Below are 10,431 nucleotides of genomic sequence, written 5' to 3' on the forward strand. Positions count from 1 at the left end.
CCCATGCAGTTCTTCACACCAATCCCCTCTCAGCACAGGTCACCTGAAAAAGATTGCCTTATGACTTTGTCATAAGTCATGGCTTTTTCTCCCAGCAGATTTGACATCTTTGTCATAACTTTTGCTGCCATAGTGCCCTCTGTGCGAGGGAGCAAGGAGAAATAGGTTAATTCTGTGTTCATCGCACATGAACTAGCCACCTGCTCTGGGCCAGGATACCACTGAACAAGACCAACAGGGTCCTGCCCTCATGGAGTTTACAGCCTATAAGCAGGTGTTTATTCAAAGTCTCCATGTAGGCATCATTCTCCAGGGCAGGGACTGAACTAGTCTCCCTGGAAATCCCAGGGACCGCCTCTTGAACCATGAGCAAGGCAGGCAGCAGGAACTTCCTGGAACCAGAAAATGGGTCTTGAAGGGCACTTGGGTGGCTCAGTTGGTTAAGCGTCTGACTCTTGATCTCAGCTCCAGTCTTGATCTCAGGGTCATGAGTTTAAGCCCCGTCCGTGGTGGAACCCACTTTACAAAAAGAAAATGGGTCTTGAATAAGTCAAAGGCTTCCGAAGCTGTAGCCCTGGGTCAGTGCAACTGATAGCTGCCATGACTCTGCCTCGACACCTGCCCCCAACCCCAGACTGTTCCCTTCGTTGTGTCCACCAGAGTGCTTGTTCTTTAGCATTTCTGAATATGTGGTGTCGGGAGCCCCCCCCCCGAAATATTTACTGGATGAATTGGTTCAAACCCCTTTGGTCCTGTGACTCCATTGCTTACCATCTGTGGATTTCCTACTTCTCCCTGTCCCTGTTCCCGTGCCTCCCCCCACACACACACCAGTCTCCTTGTCTACAGCTGCTGGCCTGGTATCCCAGGTATTCAGGTCCTTTTTTGCCCTGACGTCTTTCTCACACACCCTCGCTTTCCAGCCCCAGAATGTGGATTTAGGAGGGAGTGCCCTATACCTTTTCTCTAGCTGTCCCTGGTCTGGGATGCCCTTTCCTGCCCACCATCCATCGCCCACCTGTCAGTTCCTATCTTTCATTCAGCCGTCACCTCCTCCAAGAAGCGTTCCAGGATCCTTCCCAGGCCCACTTAATCTCCAGCGCTTTATGCATCCATGACAACCCTTCCTGAGAATGTCCTCACCACATCATCGGCCCCTTTAGGCTGGTTGCTCATTGCTGTGCACGCTCCCTGTTTTCCCCAGTGTCTCATCATGCCTGGGACAGTGTTTTTTGCCTTGAGTCAAAGACATGCATGTAGACTAGAGAGAATTGAGAGCAGAAAGGGCAAGCACTGGGGAGTGGGTATGAGACCATTCCTGTCACCCTCAGTGTCCTCAGATATGCTCCTAAAATGGGGCTGGGGAGGGGCATATAAATAAACCAATTCAGACTCTTTGGGCTAACTAGGGTTTTGGAGTTCTCCAAGTACAACCCCACCCAGTTTACAGACAGGGTGGGGGAACTCGCCCAAAGACACACAGCCACCCTGGCAGGAAGCATAAAATGATAGAGCCAGAAAGGGCCCTTGGTGATCACTCCGTGTCAACAGCCCATCGCCAGGGCCTGTCTTTACAGAGGCATCTCTGATCAGGAAGGCAGAGAGTGTGAGTGTTGGGTGTAAAGCCTCCTAGGACTTGTAAGCAGTGTGCAGCTCTGCAAGGTGGGAGATCCGCACAAGGTTGGTGGGTGACCATGGCTGTGAACTCTATCTGGTCCCATTAGCATCCCCCTCTATGCCCAGCAGTGGAGAAGGTGGGGAAAGATTCTAAAGGAGGGAATGGCTGCCAGACCTAGAGTTTAAGGAGTACCTCTGGTCACTGGTGGACACAGATTTTGAAAACATTCCCTGGAGTGGGGAGGAGAGCCAGACCCACGCCCTACAGCCCGTACATCCTCCCAGAGGGTGTCTCCCATCTGTCATGTGTGGTCTGAGCCCCAGAAGCAGTTTCCTCCCCACATTTGAGGGACCTACAGACCTAACTGGATCAGCCTTTGGGCAGCTGTGGTTTGCCCCTGACCCCTTTGGGGCCCGAATATGCTCCCCATTACCTGTTCAGCCCCCAACTTTATATAGAAACTGAAGCCCAGAGAGGGAAAGGACTTGCACGACAAATCAGTCACAAACTTTCCTGCATTCTCTTTGCCTTCTGCTCCACTGCCTTGTTTGACGTTAAGACCCCCTTCTGGAGGGCAGAGACCAGAAGGTGGAGGTTAGACCGCAGCTCCTGGCCTGGCAGTTGGTGGGTGTGAATACATGTCTGCTGGTCCCTTAAATGAATGCATGAATGTGTACTCCTTTTGAGGGAGAGAGCAGCTCTCTGAGGACAGCCTGATTTATATATGATCTGCAGCACTGTGGATCCCCGCTCAGCTATCCCTTGATGCTCCCGGTCCCAGCCCCTACTGACAGGCAGAGACCAGTTAATGCCTTGGCACCTCAGACGGTAAAACTGCTGGAGCGCAAGGACTCAGTGGAATGTGCTTCTGCAGTTGTTCATTATAGAGGCACTAAAAGGTTAAGTCTCAGGAACAATGGCCGGTGTCCTGGGGCCCCGGGCTCATGCTGGCATTGGGGACGTGGAGGTACCACACACAGGTCTCTGCCCTGGAGGAGCAGGGAAGGGAATGACAAGTGCACCAGTAGCTATGGTAACAGGGTGGTCTAAGGAGGCATCCTGGAGGTGTGCAAGACCTGAGCTGGACCTCACCACGCTGATCGGACTTAGACCGGTCATTGCTCTGGCATTCAGTCAGCACACACTCTTGACCCTGGCGTGTGCTGGGCACCATGCTAGGCAGTGAGTTGAAGAGCCATAGCTCCTCCTGCCAAGGCTGGGTTAGGTGCCCCCTCTGTGCTCCCTGAGGCCCCCCCCCAGGGCTCCCTTTGGCACAGCCCCCGTCTCCCTACATTGTAATTGCCTGCTGTGGGGTCTGCTTTGCTTCCCTCTCTGCCCCTCGAGGGCAGGGGCCAGATCTTCTCTTCTGCTTTGTCCTCAGTGCCCGGCACGGGGCCGCCTGGCACCCCAGCACTAGCTCTGTTTTAGGGAGTTAAACCCAGAGAGGTCAAGGGTTCTGCAGAGCTGCAGCATCCCCCCTTCTCCCAGCTCGGGAACCTCTGGTTCTGATTCTCCCCAGGCCCTGTCCCCACCATCCCCCAGATTCTGGCCCAGTCCTGAAAGGTAGGGAGGGCAGAGGGAGGAGGAAGGTGAGACAGGGAGGGCTGAGCAGAGGGTGAGAAAGCCTCCCTGCTGCCTGGCCGCCGGCACCGCGGGAATGGTTCTGGCAGGAGCTGCCTGCTGGGCTGAGATCACCATGGAGACCTGGCTTGGAGAGGGTCACTGGCAGTGGCTAAGGGCCGGAGGGGGCGGGGGCGACAGGGATTTGTGCAGAGGCTCCCAGCCTGCCCCGGGGCCCTTAGGGGGAGCAGGGAAGGCTGGGGTTTGGTACAGTCCACTTGCTGAGTGGTTTGGAGCAACCAGTCTTGAATCTCCTCCTCACTTGTCACCCCAGCACACTATACCTGCCACCCCAATAGAAGTTCCTTATCTTGGCAGCTGTTCTTCAACTGCAGTAAAGCTGCCCTACAGATAGATGCCTCCAGCACATCCCCCCCAGCTGAACCCCTTCCCCCAGATACAGTAGTCCTGTGCCCTAATGATACCCGGCTTATGGCTACAGCTGTTCCTGTTTATCACCCTAACTGGAGAACTGACATCCATCCCAACAGCACCCCCTACCCCAAGAACTGCTCTTCTGCCATTTGCCCTGGTTATAATACAGCTGCACCCTAACAGGGGCACTTCTTCCCCCTCCCCTACAGCTAATCCTTCATCCTCCCTCACCGCGCCGCCCCCCCCCCCCCCCAGGAGACCTGACAGCTTAACAGAGCTGCACCTCCCACCCTTCCCCTCCCAGACTCTGCTTGCCACCTGGGCTGATAGACCAGGATGGGGGCTTCCCCTACCTCTCGGGAGCCCACCTGGTTCCCCTGGCCCTGGGGGGAGTCCTGGCAAGTCCAGCCTCAGGACAAAAGTCTTCCCCAGGGCTGACTGCCCAGCAGACAGCAGCCGAGGCTGAGCAGAATTTAAATGTGGTCCTGTTGGGAAGGGAAGCCAAGAAAGGACAAGAGAGGAAAGGCTTTCTGTGGTCGCCTGCTTCCTGCAGGGCTGGGGAAGGGAGGGTGTTCTGCGAAGGGGTCTGAGAAGGCAGTTTTAGCACTTCCCACCCCATAATTCTGGTGGGATGGTCACTCACCAAGTTTGGGTACAGGAATTTCAGGGCTCTTCAAGGGGGCCAGAACCCCGAAAGGGCCAGGCTCCTGACTGCAGGTCTTGAGGATAACTGGGCATCTTCCCAGCAGCCTCAGCAAAGCCTTGGGTTCTGGATGGGGAAGTCTGAAGAAAGGGTACATCAGACCTCTGGTGTCTGGTGATTATAGGGATGGGACCTTAGAAGTTCCCCAGCCTCAGGAGGTGGCAGGGGTGCAGCCAAACACAGATAGTATTGCACAGGGCAATTTCTTTATTCAGACAGACTTTCTGGTCACCTTGCCTCTGTAAGGAACAGAATGGTGTTGGAGGAGACTGGGAAGGGGCTGGAATTAGAAGAAAGGAAAATGCACAGGTGTGCAGTTCATGCCTCTGCTGTACTCAAGTCCTGTGTTCCCCACTGTGTCATTCCTCACCAGAGCCTAGCTTGGAGGAATTACTAAATTCATTGTTGCATGAGGAAACTGAGACTTAGGGCACCTAGCTGGCAAATAGGAAAAAAAGGCCCCAGGAAAATAATGATGTATAATCAGTATCTTTTTTTTTTCTTTTCTTTTTTTTTTTTTATGTTTCATGTGCCAGGCTTCATCCACCCCTAAGCCACTGAATCCTCCAAACAAACCTATGGGATAGTTGGGTTATCCCCTTTTTACAGATGAGTAAACTGATGCTCACAGAGATTCACTGACTTGTCCAGCGTCCTAGAGCTATCCAGGGGTTCTAGCATTTGAACTCAGCTGTGTCTGACTCAGAGCCCAAGTTCTTGTAAGGACTTTATTTATTCATGAGAAACACAGAGAGGCAGAGACATAGGCAGAGGGAGAAGCAGGCCCTGCACAGGGACCCTCATGTAGGACTTGATTCCAGGACTCTGGGATCACCACCTGAGCCAAAGGCAGATGCTCAACCACTGAGCCACCCAGGTGTCCGAAGAGCCCAAGTTCTTAACAAATTGTGCCACCTGGGACCCCGACTCCTCTCCAGGAGCCTCCCTGAGGCTGGCCTTGGATACAAACCTATTTTACAGATGGGGAAACTGAGTTCAGAGAAGGCCAGAAACAGTCCATTGTCTCACGAGGGGCTGTTTGGAGTCTTCAGGAAGAAGGAACAATGTGGTTAGCTTCTCCCAGAATCCTGGTAGGAACAGGGTTGGGGTCCTGCTCATAGCCTCTCCATTCTTAGAGCTCCATGTCTGCTTACCACTGACTTCTGGCTCTTCTTTTGTGTTTCTTTGCAGCTTTCAGAAAACCAACGCCAAGACCCCTCCCAGCGTCCACATTGTCCTCTGGCAGGAGCGCCTGCCCCTCTGCCTCCCACCCTACCCCACCTGTACCCCCTTGCACTACCATCTCCCCCCACCCCTCCCCGCCCATCTCCTCCACGCAGAAGCCGAAGGTGAGCCCTTTCTGCACAAAACCAGCAATTGTAAATACTTTTTAAAAATGTACAAAACTTAAAAACAAAACACAGTTTTAGAAAAAGACAAAAAAAAAAAAGAGAGAGAGAGAGCGAGCGTGTGCAAGAGGTTGCGAGCGGGGCCCCGAGGTGTCCAGAGCCCCTGCAAGTATGCACTGAGAAATTTATCTACAGGTCGTTTGACAAAAATGAACAATATCCTATTTATTGTATATACTGTTTTATTATAAATCGTGGATTGTATATTGCATTCTGTAAACCTGCTGTGGTCCCGTGGTGTGCAAATTCGCATGGTAGGGGGGAGGGAGAAGAACCTCTTGCGGGAGCTTTTTTTTTTTTTTCTTTCTTTCTTATTTTTCACTCTTTTGGGTTTTCTCTTCTGTTGTTGTTGTTGTTTTCTGTTTTGGCAGGACACACCCAAAGATCCAAGTTTGTATTAAAAAGAAATGAAAAAAAGCAAAAAAAAAAAAAAAATCACCTTGTGTCTTGTGAAAGGGGGTGAGTGAGGGTGGATGGAATGGAAGACGCCTGGCTGGGTTTTGTCACCAGACACTGGTTCCCCAGAGTCAAAATACCTTCATATGTTCCCTCCCTCTGAGTTCACCCTTCTGCCTGAGATAGGAGTCTGCTTGGCATCTGGGAACCGCCCCCCCACACACACAACTCCCAGATTACAGTGCAGGCCCTGTCACTGGGATGCCAGCCTGCTCCCTAGGTCTTCGAGGCCCCTGGTCCATGCATTATGTCCCAGATCCAGGGATTCTGCTTCCTAGGTCCTTGGTTTTGGTCCTGGGTCTCACCTCTTGTGTCCCATGCTCCAGGACCCCACAAGTGCAGGGAGGGATGCTTGCCTCTAGGACCCATGTTTTCCCCTCAAAGTTTCTTCTCCCTGTGGGATCCCCAGTATGAGTTAGGTCTTGAGGCCCTCTGCTTCTGGACCCCCATTCCATCCTAGATCCCAAGTCTCTTGACTCCAGCCCCTTCATTGTACTATGTCACCCCAGCCTTTGGGCCTTACAATTCTACTGTGGTTCAGAGACACCTGTCTTTGCAGCTCAAGCTGTCCCAAGCCCAAGAACCCTTGTGGGGTGCCCCCTTTCCCACAAGGACTAAAGTACCCCCCTGTTTGTGTATCTCCCATTCACCATGGATCCTGGATCTCTGTCTCCAGGCTCCCCATTTTGCATCACTACACCTGACACACCTACATCTGCCTGTGCAAATTCCAGAGTTTGACTAGGCAGGCCTGTAAGGCCAATATTTCTGCCTTCCCCTTTCCACCCTGAACCCCAAATGCCGGGTCTGTTTCCTCCCTGCTTTTGTAAACTTTGTATAAAGAAAATTCAATACCGTGCCTATTTCTAGTGGACCTGGAAAGCCTAAAATTGTTCCCTACTTCCTGACTTTGGGAGCTCTTGGTTGCCCTTGATCAAATAATGCCCACTTTGGGCTGCCTGGTGTTTAGCAAGCAGCTTTTCCCATAGATCCGCTTTGGGCTAAAGCTTTGCCAAATATGGCTCGGTGTCTCCCCACTGAAGGTCAGGGAGACCCTGAGGGACAGCTCCAGGGGGCCCACACAGCAAGGCTCTGGCCTTGGGAGAGTGAGGGGGGCCCAGACCACCAGCTGCTGGGAACTCCTATCTGAAAGAGGATACCAGAGGATTCCGATGGGGCAGGTAAAACAGTCCCCTAAACTACAGCCTCTGTGCTGGATATGAGGCTTATCCACCCGCCAGGCCCCCTCTATGCATCCCCAAGGCTCAAATGAAGCCACTGTCACCTCACTGCATGATAAGGCAAGGGTGTCAACACAAAGCTCAAGGCTACAATCCAGTAGCCTGTGTGGTGCTGCATGTGGGGGCGGGGAGCCATAAGACCCAGTCAGGGTGGGGAAGGGGGACTTTGTTCCTGGAGGAGTAAACCACTTGTGCAGAGGCCTGGCAGGGAAGGGAGCAGGTGGAAGCCACACGAAGTTAGGTCTGTTTGGGGAGGGGACGGGGAGAGGGCTTTGGCAAGGTCACTCTGGGGCCTGGCCGAGGCTGGTTGGAGTAGGTGGCATGGACAGAACCAGTGCAGGAGACCAGAGAAGCTTGTTTTCAGCCCCATGAACCACGTGCAGGGAGAAAATGAGTGTTCAATGCTGCTGAGGAAGGAGAAGCAGCTTGGGGACGCTGTCCAGGTGGGGACAAACTGTGGGGTGAGGAGGTCGGGGGCGGTGAGGGTGCCCGGAAGCCTTTCTGTGAGGAAAGGGGACGGTAGAGGGGATTCAGTGGAAGAGAATGGGACTGTACTTGAATTGGGGAGGGGAGGGCAGTGAAGGTTTGTGTGCCCAGGAATTGGTGGGGGTTGGGAGGGACGACCCAAGAAGGAAATGGGAGTTTAGGGAGGTGATTATAGCCCAGCGAGGGGGCTCGTTAACTAGAAGAGGGTTTTGGAGGAGGGATGGGGATTCACAGCAAAGTGGGGAGCTCCAGTTTCTGGGCTGGGAGAGAGACTTGGAGAGGGAACTCCTGGAAAGTGAAGTTGGGGGTGGAAGGGCAAGGAGAGAATAGGAGCTCGGGGAAGGGAGGTATCTCAGCCTGTGGCTTAGTAAGCAGTGAAGAGGTGTATTTTGGAGAGCACACTTGGGACATCTGCTAGGACCAAGGGCCCAGCCTTGGGATAGAAGCCTCTCTGATCCTGTCCAGGTTGGTGGGGCAGGGATGGGGGTCACCCTATTTTGATCTGTTCTTTTCAGAAATTGCAGCCTTAACCACAGCCACAGCCCTGCACCTTACCTGATTGCAAAAAGCATCAAGGTAGTGTGGCTGCCAGATGTTTCACCACCATTATTAAATACTTCCCTGGAGTTTTTATTCCTCAAAACCTATCCTTGAGGTAGAGAAGATAGTCACTTCGTTTATAGATGATACAGATTTCGTCTATAAATTTATTTATAGATATATAGAAGACAGGTTCAGAGGCCCAGAGTAAGTGACTTGTCCTAGACCACATGGGAAGTGGGTGTAAGTAGTATGAGCCCTCGCTCTTTCATAACAACTTTCTTAAAAGATTTTATTTATTCGTGAGAGAGGCAGAGACACAAGCAGAGGGAGAAGCAGGCTCCCTGCAGGGACCCTGATGTGGGAATCAATCCCTGACCAGGATCACACCCTGAGCCTAAGGCAGCCACTCAACCACTGAGCCACACAGGTGTCCCTTTCATAACAATTTAAAGGGGGGAAAAAAAGCCTACTTACAAAAAATTCTTTCAAAGTTTAAATAAATAACAAGAATCGGAAATACTTTATTCAATTATGGACCAGGTACTCTGTGTGTGTGTGTGTGTGTATGTAAAATTCATGCCATCTCCACAACAATTCTATGATAAGGCTTTATTGTGATGATTATTATCCTATTATCCTGTTTTACAGACAGGAAACACAATTTACAAAGACCACTCAGTGAGTGAATTGTGATAACAGGGTTCAAATCAAACCCAAATAATCTGGTTTGGGAGTCTGCTTAGCTGTCCTGTTAAAAGTGAAAATCCACTCTACCCACATCCCTGCTAATAACCCACACGTCCACACTTTCAGGTCCTTCATCAAGATCAGTGATTCTCGGCCCAGAAGTTCTGATTTCATTGGGCTGGGTGGGGCCTGGGCAATGAGATTTTTAAAAGCTTACCCTGGTGGTTCTAATGTGCAGAGTTGAGAACCACTAATCCAGCTATTGTGCTGAGTGTTTGCACACAAGCAGCCACCTGTGTGCACACACCTATACTTAATGTGTTGTCCTAGATGTTCGTAAGATGCTTTCTTGTGTATACACTGTGGTATCCATTAGTGTTTTTCCGAGTAGCTGTAAATTACTATGGGTTCTCTGAGTGACTGTTAGAAACACTATAAACACATTCACTCAACAAATATTTCTTAAGCACCTACAAGATTCCAGGCAATGGCCCAGGCACTTGGGGATGCAACAGTGAGCAAAACAGATGGGGTCCCTGCCTTTGAGTGCATTGTCTTTTGGAATTGACAAAATTTGGTCTTTTGTCTTTGCCTATGTGTGGCAGGGGGATAGTTGCCCTTGGTGGTTGCTGAAGGGGGAATGGCTGGCTGGGAGAGCTTAGGAGGGTGAGACTTGCTGGTTGCTTATGCATCGGGCCCCCTGGCCGCATGTGCAGATGTGTTACAGAAGGAGACCTAGGGCATGTTTCTGGGTTTGAATGAGTGTGGCTGACTGTGGCACGTGTAAAGATGTGCATGATAGGAACCTGTGAAAATGTAGACAGTAGTATGAAGGGGGCACGATGAGGAAGGGCTGTGTGCAAGGTAGGCACCAGCCCAGGACAGCACACGGATGGTGACACATGCATACACACACACACACACACACACACATACACACACACACACACAAACACACACCAGCCAACTGCTATAAGGAGGAGACTGGTTTCCAGTCCCAGGGCCAGGAGAACTCTGCTTTGGGTATGTGGAGGAGGCACAGCTGGGGCTGGAAACTCTAGAGTGGGAGGAAGGGAGGGAGAGCGAGGGAGGGAGGCTGGGGAGCCACATCCTTGATCTCTGGTCTGTTTCAGCAGTTCCGGACTCCGTGCTCTGGGTCTCTGTGACTCTGGGTCTCCCTCTCTCTGATGTCCGGATATTGGCATCACTCTTTCTCTCTTCTGGGTCTTGGGCTCTGAGGCTAATCACATGACTCTGGGTCACCACCTCTCCAGCCTACTTGGCTCTCAGTGT

The 10,431-nt window shown here is 51.9% G+C and overlaps 1 protein-coding gene across 50 annotated transcripts in view; it reads left to right on the forward strand.

The window, feature by feature from the left end:
* AHDC1 (AT-hook DNA binding motif containing 1) overlaps positions 1 to 5,945 on the forward strand; it is a 64,267-nt gene extending 58,322 nt beyond the window's left edge. For all 50 annotated transcript variants that reach the window (XM_072750599.1, XM_072750607.1, XM_072750629.1 and 47 more), the window contains one exon: positions 5,508 to 5,945. The gene's annotated coding sequence lies outside the window, so the exon portion shown is untranslated. The remainder of the gene's footprint in view (positions 1 to 5,507) is intronic.
* The last annotated feature ends 4,486 nt before the right edge of the window (positions 5,946 to 10,431 follow it).

Source organism: Vulpes vulpes, chromosome 2 (genome assembly GCF_048418805.1).
Source record: "Vulpes vulpes isolate BD-2025 chromosome 2, VulVul3, whole genome shotgun sequence".
NCBI lineage: Eukaryota > Metazoa > Chordata > Mammalia > Carnivora > Canidae > Vulpes > Vulpes vulpes.